Below are 11,002 nucleotides of genomic sequence, written 5' to 3'. Positions count from 1 at the left end.
GAAGTATTAGGGAGAATTTTTAGGATTGTATATAACCTCAGCATTCATGTGAGGATCATCATGGACAAATGTTCTTGAACCTATCAAACTGGTAGTAGTGGGCAAGAGATGCATCAATGACTGGGGGACTGAAGTCTTCTTTTCTCTTAAAGTTTCTGTACCTATTCTTCTGTTCAAGAACATTCCCCTTTTCCATATTTCCACATCGTTCTGGGTTCACTGTTTCTCACACTGTCCCTTTTGAGAAAGTACTTGTATGGGTTCAAATCGGGGCTTTAAGTCTGGGGAAAAACAAAACCTTCTACTCAAAAGATTAGAGAGATAAGAAAAGGCAGCTCTCTAGAGAATTGCCCTCTGAAGAGAACTGGCTCATAATGAAAATATCTCCACCTGAATTTTTTTCCTAATTCTTATGATCTGGTTGTATGGTAAATAGATATGGAGTCAGAGAACCTAAATAACTTAGAACCAAAAGGACCTTAGAACAAGGAACACCATATATTAGGTCTGGAAGGAAAATTTGAACATAAAATGTTAGAGTTAGATGAAACGCTAGAACAAAGAATGTAGAATATTAACACTAAAACTTCACAGAATTATAAATTTCTATCTATTAATAGATAACTAGACAAAGATATGAACAGTTTTTAAAAGAGATGCAATTATCATAAATTAAAATTCTGATATTTTGCCTCATACAATATTGACAAAGATGTTGCAAGTTAGAATTAATAAAATATTGGTGGTGCTATGGGAAGAGAGGCATTCCTTGTCAGGGAAGTTGTTTGGTCTAGCCAGCTGATAAACATTTCGGAACTATTCAAAGAAATCCATTCTATTGATTATAATCTCTGGTCCAACAACGCCATTAAATGGATACCTACTGAAAAAAAGTCAAAGATAAAAAGAAAAGTCTCATATGTACAAAAAATTATAGCAACAATTTTTATGGTAGCAAAAAACTGAAAGTCACGTGAGTGTCCATCATCTGAGAAGTGACTAAATAAATTGTGGGTTTATGAATATAATGGATTATTATTCTGTTATTACATTTTAAGAAATAAATGGGAAATCTGGGACACTAAAACATTGTTGGTGGAGCTATGAACTCATCCAAACTTTCTGGAGAGCAATTTGGAATTACACCTAAAGGGCAACAAAAATGCGTAAACCTTTTGATCCAACAATACCACTACTGTGCCTATACCCTGAAGAGATCATGAAAAAGGTAAAAACCATCACTTGTACAAAAATATTCATAGCAGCTCTGTTTGTGGTGGCAAAGAATTGGAAATTGAGTGAATGTCCTTCATTTGAGGAATGGCTTAACAAACTGTGGTATATGTATGTCATGGAACACTATTGTTCTATTAGAAACCAGGAGGGATGGGAATTCAGAGAAGCCTGGAGGGACTTGCATGAACTGATGCTGAGCAAGATAAGCAGAACCAGAAGAACAGGGTACGCCATAGTAGCAACATGGAGTTGATGATCAATCTTAATAGACTCACTCATTCCATCGATGCAACAATCAAGGACAATTTGGGGGTATCTGTGATGGAGAATACCATCTGTATGTGGTGTATGAACAAAGACCAAAGAGTATTATCTTTAAATTTTTTTTTAAAAAAAGGTATTTTATTATGTAATTTTGCTATCTCTTACACTTTATTTTTTTCCTTAAGGATAGATTTCTCTCTCAAAGCATTCAACTTAGATCAATGTATAACATGGAAAAATGTGAAGACTAACAGACAGCCTTCTGTGGGGAGGTAGGGAGAGGGAAGCGAGATTGGGGGGGGGGGGAATTGTAAAATTCAAAACAAATTAATTAAATAAAAAGAAAGAAATGGAAATCATTCAGAGAAATTTGAGATTATATAGAACAATGTAAAAGAGAAGCAAAACATCAGTTTACACAATAGCTACAGTAATGTGAAAGCTAACAGTCTTGACTCCACCAGACTTACAGAGAAACAAACCTTCCTATTGGTTTGTCTAAATATACTTCTTTGTTACAAGAGATGCTCTTATTGTGGACTTTGGAAAATGAGAACTGTTTTTTTAGGTTTTTTGGCAAGGCAAATGAGGTTAAGTGGCCTGCCTAAGGCCACACAGTTAGGTAATTATTAAGTGTCCAAGGCCAGATTTGAATTCAGCTGACTCCAGGGCCAGTGCTCTATCCACTGCACCAACTAGCCACCCCAAAAATGAGAACTTTCCAAAGCAATAATGAAAACTTGTTTTAAAGAACTATGGAATCTCTGCAGTCAGCTTAACCTTGATATGATCAGAAATCTTTTGGAAATCTCTGATAATCATCATCCAGTATCTTCTTGAAGACACCTAGTAATGGAGAACCCACCATTCCCTGAGGAGCTCCATTATATTTCTGGATAGTTCTGATTGTTAAGGAGAGTTTTCTTCCATTTGATTGTTGTTGTTCAGTCATGTCTTTGTGATCTCATTTGAGATTTTCTTTGAAAAAATACTGAAGTTCTTGGCCCTTTCTTCTCTAGTGAATTGAGGCAAACAAAGATTAAGTGACTTTCCCAGGGTCACACAGCTAGTGAAAGTCTGAAATAGGATTTAAACTCAAGTCTTTCTGACTCCAGGACCAGCAATATATTAATCAAGTCACCTGGATGCTTCCTTTCTTCCATTCACCTCCCAGCAATTTCCATCTGGTGGTACCAACTCTGCCCTCTGGAGCCAGGCAAAAAAAGTCATTTAATTAATCCCTTTGTCGCCTGAAAATCCTTCAGCTATAAGGTCCATGTGGATACTTTTCTCTGAACTAAATATCCCAAATTCTTTCAAACAATCATTTTTATAACACATTCTCTAGCATTATCTCCATTCTAGTCTCTTGATGTACTCTAGTTTCTCAATATTCAGATGGGGTCTGACCAGGGTAGAGAACAGTAAGATTACCACCTCCCTCATTTTCAAAAATCCATTCCCTTAGTTTTGCTGAAGAGAAAAGTGAGTCCCAGCAAGAGGAAGAAACTTGTCCAAAGCCCCACATCAAGGTAGTTTCAGAACCAGAATCAGAAACCAAGTCTTCTGATTCTTGGTCCTGTGCTTCAGGTACAGGTTGGGCTAAGCACCTTCTGAGTTCCCTTAAAGACCTATTTTCTGTTTCTAGGATTTCTTTTCTCCTCCAAGGTTTCTCTTGATATTCATTTAAAGAAGTTATCTGATGGAGCAGAAACTATAATAGAATGAGAGCCAAGAACCATCTGTCTAATAACTGCTCTGTTCCTCATTAGTTGTGTGACCTTGAGCAAGAAACTTTTTCTCTCTGTGCCACAGTTTCCTCCTTTGTAAATGGTGATAATGATATAAATGCTAATTACTTCACAGGGCTACCTTGAGAAAAAGACTATCATCTGCAAAGGTCTCTAGAAATATCCAGTGCCTCAACACCTAAGAGGAATATGAGATTCATGACCAAAACTCACCTGATCCCAGTTCATCTTTATCAATTCGTGCAAGTGTTCCAACTGTTTCTAGTAGCCCTTGTGATGGAGTCAACAATCCAAAAAAAAGGAGCACAGAGAAGATGGAAAACATCATCGACCCTAATACCTGGAAGAGTTGGGAACAGGAATTCTCAGTCTCCTGCACACACACACACACACACACACACACACACACACACACAATCTTGGCCCTGGCTCAACCCCATCCCTAGGGGATGACCAACACTCCCCTCTCAAAAAACCAAAATCTGAAATGATGAGAAGTGACTGAGGAACAAATTTGGGCATTGTATCAGGAAAAACATCTAATGATTCAGAGTCATCCAAGAGTGGAGTGACTTCTGTGAGAAGTAGTGGGGTATAACCAAAAGCTAGGCTGTACCTCCTCAGAAAAGTTAGTGAACAAATTACTATTCAGGTTAAACTAGAAGGCTTCTGTGTTCTATAGATGATTCTGTGATGCTCTGACTTTTTAACAAAACATGGGAGTCTCCTCAAAGTCCCACTGCACATTTTCCTCTTCCATGAAGCCTTCCTAGTTTAACTCATTACTTTTCTACCACTTTTCTACCCAATCTGGTTTCTTCCATCACAATAGTAATACCATTCCTCCCAAGTCATGGGACCAGAGGATTTAAAGCTGGAAGTGACCTTAGGCATCACCAAGCTAGCCTTTTCAGAGGCTCAAAGAGGTGAAGAAATGATGATGATGATGGTGATGATAGTGATGAGAATGAGAATGATGATATTAGCTAGCATTTATATTACACTTAAAAATTTGCAAAAATATAGATATTAGATAGATAGATAGATAGATAGATAGATAGATAGATAGATAGATAATTTTGCCCTCACAACTACCCTAGGAGATAGATGCTATATTAACCCATTTAACAGATGAGGAACTAATGCAGGTGCAAGTTAAGTGGCTGGCCCAGGGTCATGCAACTAGTAAGTATCTAAGGCTAGATATGAATTTGAGTCTTCTTGAATACAGGTCTAACACTCAATACACTCATTTATTGAGAGTAATATAGAAGACTGAACTGAGATTGCCACTCAAGTCCTCTGACTCCAAATATAAGCCTCTTTTTATGATATCTCTCTTGTCTTTGTTAACTCAAGGCAGGGATTTTCTACCTATACATTTATATTTATATTTATATTTGTCTTATATTCACTTCACATATAGGATGGCCTAATCACAAAATCAACTTTGGACCTTGAGATCTGTGAGAAAAGAAATTGTGAATTCTCTCCCTTTGCCTCCATAGAACTTAATAGAAGCTTAATAACAACATGAGGGACTGAGTTTTAACTGAGAGACCAATTTAGTTATCACCACCAGAGACAGAGTCAGATTTGACAGATACAGAGATAAATTCCAGAATTCTGATTTGACCCCAAAAACAGAAAGAGTCACTATCTCTTCTACACCCCTATACATTCAAGTTTTCTGTAACCTGAGGTGACAAAGTGGGTGAGGATGTTTTGTGTGGTTCCAAACATTCTATACAATTTGAACAAAAAAGACATCAGAATGGGAAAAGCACAAAACTAAAAGCCTGGAGACCTGTATCTATTTCCATATCTGCCACTGACTCTTCATAGAATCTCATGAGTCATTCTTCACTTTAGTTTTCTCTCTATCAAATAAGAGATATGGAAACAACTAGAAATAGACTTGGCATAGGGACAATTAAATGGTGTTGAATGTTGAGTTTCTCTAGGAGAAGGACAAGGAAAATAGTTGGTGGACAAAGAGCAATCCAATAATACATACTGCTATCATTCTTTTAGACTGATAGAAAGATTTCCTCACAACAATCCTATAGATAAGTATGATTATCCGCACTTTACAAAGGAGGCTTAGATGAGGTGAAGTGAATTGCACAGGGTCACATAAATAGAAGTTAATTGTCATGACACCAAGAAAAATATTATTTCCACTCAATCAACAAATATTTATTAAGCAACTGCTGTGTACTAGGTTCTATGCTAGGGACTGGGAATATAAATGAAAAGAATAAAATAATCCCTAATCTCATTACCCCCAATGAGATATATAATAAAGGATACATTCTATAGTTATTATATATATTGACATTCTAGGTCCTAAAAATCCTTCCAGCTCTGACATTCTATGTTTTAAGATCCCCTTCAGCTCTAATATTCTGTGATCTAATGTCTCTTTTAGTAGGGACATTCTTTAAATTCTTTGATGTTTTTGCAAAGCAAAGGTGTTAAGTGACTTGCCTGAGGTCATACAGCTAGGTAAATAAGTCACATTGAACTCAGGCCCTTCTGACTCCAGGGCCAGTGCTCTAGCCATTGCCCACATTCTATAAATTTTAAGGTCCCTTCTAGCACTAATAGTCTATGTTCAATGTTCTAAGATCTTGTCCACTTCTAACATCACGCTCTATTTTGTACTAAAATCTCATATGACTTTATCCATCCATTACCTATACCTTGAATTTCTCCAAGAGAAGCCCAGCATTTCATGCTTTTGACTGATCCCTATACTTGATCTGTTAAATTAAGTAGCAAGAGGATATAACAATATATAGATGGGGAAACTGAGAGCACAGTGATGTGACCTCCTCAAAAGAAGAAAAAGTAGGACCTGAAGATCTTAGTGCTAGATTTCTTATCCTGATATCATAAATGGTAGTGATGGCTACAATGCTGGTAGTCAGGGAAATGGAGAATAATTTCTTTCTGACTCACAGATCACTTCACAATACAACACAAGGTTGTGGCTGTGACTGAACCAGAGAGACAAAGTCTTTCTAATAATATTTCCATCACTTACTTGTAAAAGTCCCTCCCTCTCTCTCTGAACCTTATTTTCCTCATGTCTAAAATGATAGCACAATGACTCCTTCCCATCTACAAGGACATAATGAAGTGTTAGCACTTCACTTTTCTCCCACAATTCTCAAAATACTTATGACCTTCATTAGGGCTAACTGGCACATAAAGATTACTAGGTTTGGAATCAGAAGACTGAGGTTACAGATATCTCAGTTTTATCATTTATAAAATGAGGGTAGAGTGCTCTCTAGGGTCCCTTTTTACCTCTACTCCTATAATCTATTTTTGTACCTGTTTTACAGAGAAATAATAAATTCAGAAGGATGACATGTTCAGAAGAAAGTTTTACCCTCAGTTTCCAGTGGGAACGGGAAGCAAATGGGAAGATAGCATGGCATTGAAGAAAGGAAATTGGATTTGAAGTCAAAAGGACTAGCTTCAGATTCTGAATCTGTTATTTTACAACTTCTGTGACCTTAGGAAAGACACCTCCCCCTTTCTGGGCCTCAATTTCCCCCTATATATATATAAAATATGAAACTATTGAACTACATTATCAGAGATCAGAGATTTAAAGCAAAAAGGAACCTGGAGATCATCTTGTATGACTCTCATATTACAGATGAGGAAACTGAGACCAAGATAATGAAACCATAGACAGGATTTGAATCTAAACCCTCTGAATCCAAAGTCCATGTTGTTTCCACTGTACCAAGATGCTGTTCGTCTCTGTAGTCTTGTCCAGCTCTAATACTCACAAACCCTGATTTTCTTCTTTGAGGGAATACTACAGGATGTACTTTATTGTCTTACCCGCTCCCTGTCCTGGTGAGTCAAAAGACCTTGCTGGTTGCCTGCTTGCTCAGCTCCTCCTGGGCACCAGGGCGTCAGGCTTTTTATATGGACTAACAGCTCTGGGGATGGGGAAGATACAAAAGGATGGGGATAGCCAAGAAACCCATCAGGGTGTCAACGGTAAATTGTGGTTTTCCTATCGACCCAGGCTAAGCCTTCCTTCTGGGAGAGAAAGTGTCAGCCAACAATTGAGTAACTCAAGGGGGATCAGTTGCCCTATGGGTCTGAGCCAAATGCTATGAGATTCTTGTACGAGGTAATGGCTCTTGGAGGGGATGCTAGGACAATGAGCCCCTACCTCCAGGAATCAGCTCTAGGAGAATTGGTGCTTTGCCACTGGTGGAACATATTGTCACACTATGACCAGTTGCACTTCAAGTCCCAAGGTGGTGTGGTGTAATGGAAAGATTAAAGGACCTGGAATCGGAAGACTTGGATTTATATCTTGGCTCTAACTTGTAATATATGTGTGATCATTTGCAAGTCATTTTCCTCACTGGGCTTTAGTTTTCTCATCTGTAAAGTAGGAATGAAAATATTTACACCACTCACCACCCAGGACTGTGTTGAGAGTGGTTCTCTGTAAACCTTAAGGTCACTTAAAAAAAACAGTTCTTGTCATTATCAAGTTAAAATTTTACAGAAGATAGTAGAAAAAAAGAGCAAACCTAAGAGAAAGAGCTAGCAAAGGTGATATAGGTAAGGAAACCCTCTATATGTCTATTTAGGTACTTGACCAATAAGAAAAGAATTGTCATGCAATGGAATAAAAAGACCATGTGAAGCTCCTGAAATCCTAAATTCTAAGCCCTGCTCTACCACTTACCATACAACTCTCCAGGTCTCAATTTCTTTCCCTTACTTAGTAAAAAGAGGACTAATCTTGGAGTCAAAAGAACTGATTTTTGAGTCTTTGCTCTTAGAAAAAAAGTAACTAGCTGCCTTTGGTAAGTCATTTCCTCTTTCCAGATCTCAGCTTTCTCAGCTATAAAGTGGAAACATTAATAATTTTACTAACTAGATAACTCATGGGACTGTCATAAAGGTGGTTTTTTCAAATCATAAAGTACTCTAGAAATTTGCTTGTTTTCTAATTTTGAGAACTTCTTGTACACCAAAATATTTATAGAGCAAGGTAGATAGATGTCCATCATTGGGGGGGGGGGGGGGGTGACCAACCAAATTCTATTACCTGAATGTAATTAAATAATTGTGTGCTATAAGAAATGACAAATATGAGTCATACAGTAAAGTATCAGAAGTCATATGAATTGATGAAAAGTAACATCTAGGTGATTCAATGGATAGAGGATTAAACCTTGAAGTTTGGAAGATCTGAGTTCAAATTAGATTTTAGACACTCACCAGTCATGTAATCCTGGATAAATCACTTAAACTCTCTCTGGATCAGTTTCTGCAACTGTAAAATGGGAATAATATCAGCACCTACCTCCCAGGGTTGTTGTGGGGATCAAATAAGATGAGAGAGCTTAGCAAAATGTTTGGTACATAAGTAGACACTTAATAAATGCTTCTCCTAATCATCCAAGTGAGAAGGAACAGGAAAACAATTGTGCCAATTTAAATGGAGATAGTAACAATAACAAAATGATGAAATTAAATGATACCAAATCATAATAGCCAAAATTGTCCTTAAAATAGATATTTGAGGATTCAATTCCTTCCCTTCTTGGCAAAGGCAGGGATGGGGGGGGGGGGGCTATGAATAGGAAATACCACATATAAAGACATACATTTTCTATGTTTTTATTTTGTTCAATTGCTTCTTTGTTTATAAGATTTGGCTCTCTTTGAGGGAAAAGGAGGAATAAACTGGGAAATATAAGTAACAGAAACACAAAATTTATCAATAATAATGTATTTTTTAAAATGTAATCTTTTGCTATTATCCATTTTTCTATTATTAAGCATCTATTGTCAAGGACAAGGAAAACAAAACTCAATCCCTGTCCTGGAGGACCTGATGTCTAATTATAAACCAATATACTTGAAACCTATTTTGGTTCAGTGACCTCATAGACATAGTTATTCCTTTCACAAGTGCAGATTACAACCCTTCTACATTTTCTCATCCTCTATAAGGTTTTCCCATCCAGTGCTTTGAGACAAATATGATGCAAAGTAGATTAATAATAAGTGTGTTAGAGGAGTATAATGTGTTAAGAAAGGAGGGATCCCAGAATCATTTCTATCTGGGGGAAATTACAGAAGATCTAATGGAGGAGGCATCAATATAGTGGGGATTTGAAGGATAATTAAGATGTCACAAGGGAGAGGGGGATAAAAAAAAGGACAACAATCCAGAGGGAACAAACAGCATGACCAATGGTCCAGATGTGGATAGGGTAAAGTACAATCTGGTTGACCAAAAGGAAGGAAATGGTGAAATATAATAGAATGAATAGGTAGATTGATGTTGGACAGTGAGGAGCCTTGAATGGCAAGATGAAAAGACATAATAGGATACCATGGAATATGGCAGCACCACTGAGTAGTCAAAGGAGAGTTTTAGCTGAGTGACTCTGAACAAGTCACTTAACCCAGTTTGCCTCAGTTTTCTGCTAGTTAAAATGAGCTAAAGAAGAAAATGGCAAACCAGTCCAGTGTCTTTGCCAGGAAAATACTAGGTGGGGTCATGAAGAGTTCAATAACAAAATTGACAGTGACAACAATGGCTAAGAATTGATATATAACGTCCCTCCTAGCTCTGAGAGTCTAAGGGCTCAGCCCTAGTCAGACTCCCATCTGCAGTGTGATGTTTTGTTCTGGGAATCATGTTATCAGAGACCCCATTTAAATGCTCCAGATCACTAAGTGGCACCATGGATAGAACTCTTAAAATGAGTTTAAATTCAACTTCAGATACTTACTAGCTGTGTGACTCTGCAATTTACTTTAAACTCTATCTGCCTTAATTTTCTCATCTGGAAAAAGGAGGTAACAATAATACTTTCCAGAATTGTTGTAAAGTGCTTTGAATTACATGAATGTTAATCATTTTCCATTTTGCTTTGTTATTAAATATTTGCTCTATGACCATATACAGTAATCAGGATAGTGAGGGGACTGAAGATGGAAGATATGAATATAAACTCCTTGAAGACAAGGACTATTTCATTTCTGTCTTTATATATAACCTGACATCTAGCACAATGCCTGCACAACCTGTACACTTAATAAATGACTATTGTCTAGAAGATCCGTTAGCAAGGGCTCAGCAGGTAATCAGGTTAACTTTTTTCTTTGTCTCTATTGCCTAAAATTTCAAACCTGACTGCCATACCACTTAAGATTTAATTGAATAATATGGAAATATGTTTTGTATGACTTCATGTGTATAAGGGGAATTGTATTTCTTGCCTTCTCAATGGATGGAGGAGGAGGTAGAAGAAAGGAGAGAGCTTGGAACTGAAAACAAAATTTATTTTTTAAAAGAATTAATGGGGCTGCTAGGTGACGCAGTGGATAAAGCACTGGCCTTAGAGTCAGGAGTACCTGGTTTCAAATCCGGTCTCAAACACTTAATAATTACCTTGCTGTGTGGCCTTGGGCAAGCCACTTAACTTCATTTGCCTTGCAAAAACCTAAAAAAAGTTAAAAGAATTAATGGAAGAATTTTGAGACTATTTACTCTAAAAAAGAGAAAACTTAGAGAGTTTTCTTTAAGGATTTGAATAGTTCTCTTAAAGGATCTGAAAATATTTCTTGGGGAAATCAATCAATAATCATTTTATTAAGCTCCTGCTCTGTAATGCACTGGGGGCGGGGGGGGGGGGGGGGGGATGCTAGGGACAAAGACAAAGAATGAAACAACTCTTTCTCTC

This window comes from Macrotis lagotis, chromosome 1 (assembly GCF_037893015.1).
Source record: "Macrotis lagotis isolate mMagLag1 chromosome 1, bilby.v1.9.chrom.fasta, whole genome shotgun sequence".
NCBI lineage: Eukaryota > Metazoa > Chordata > Mammalia > Peramelemorphia > Peramelidae > Macrotis > Macrotis lagotis.
This window is presented reverse-complemented; position numbering follows the sequence as displayed.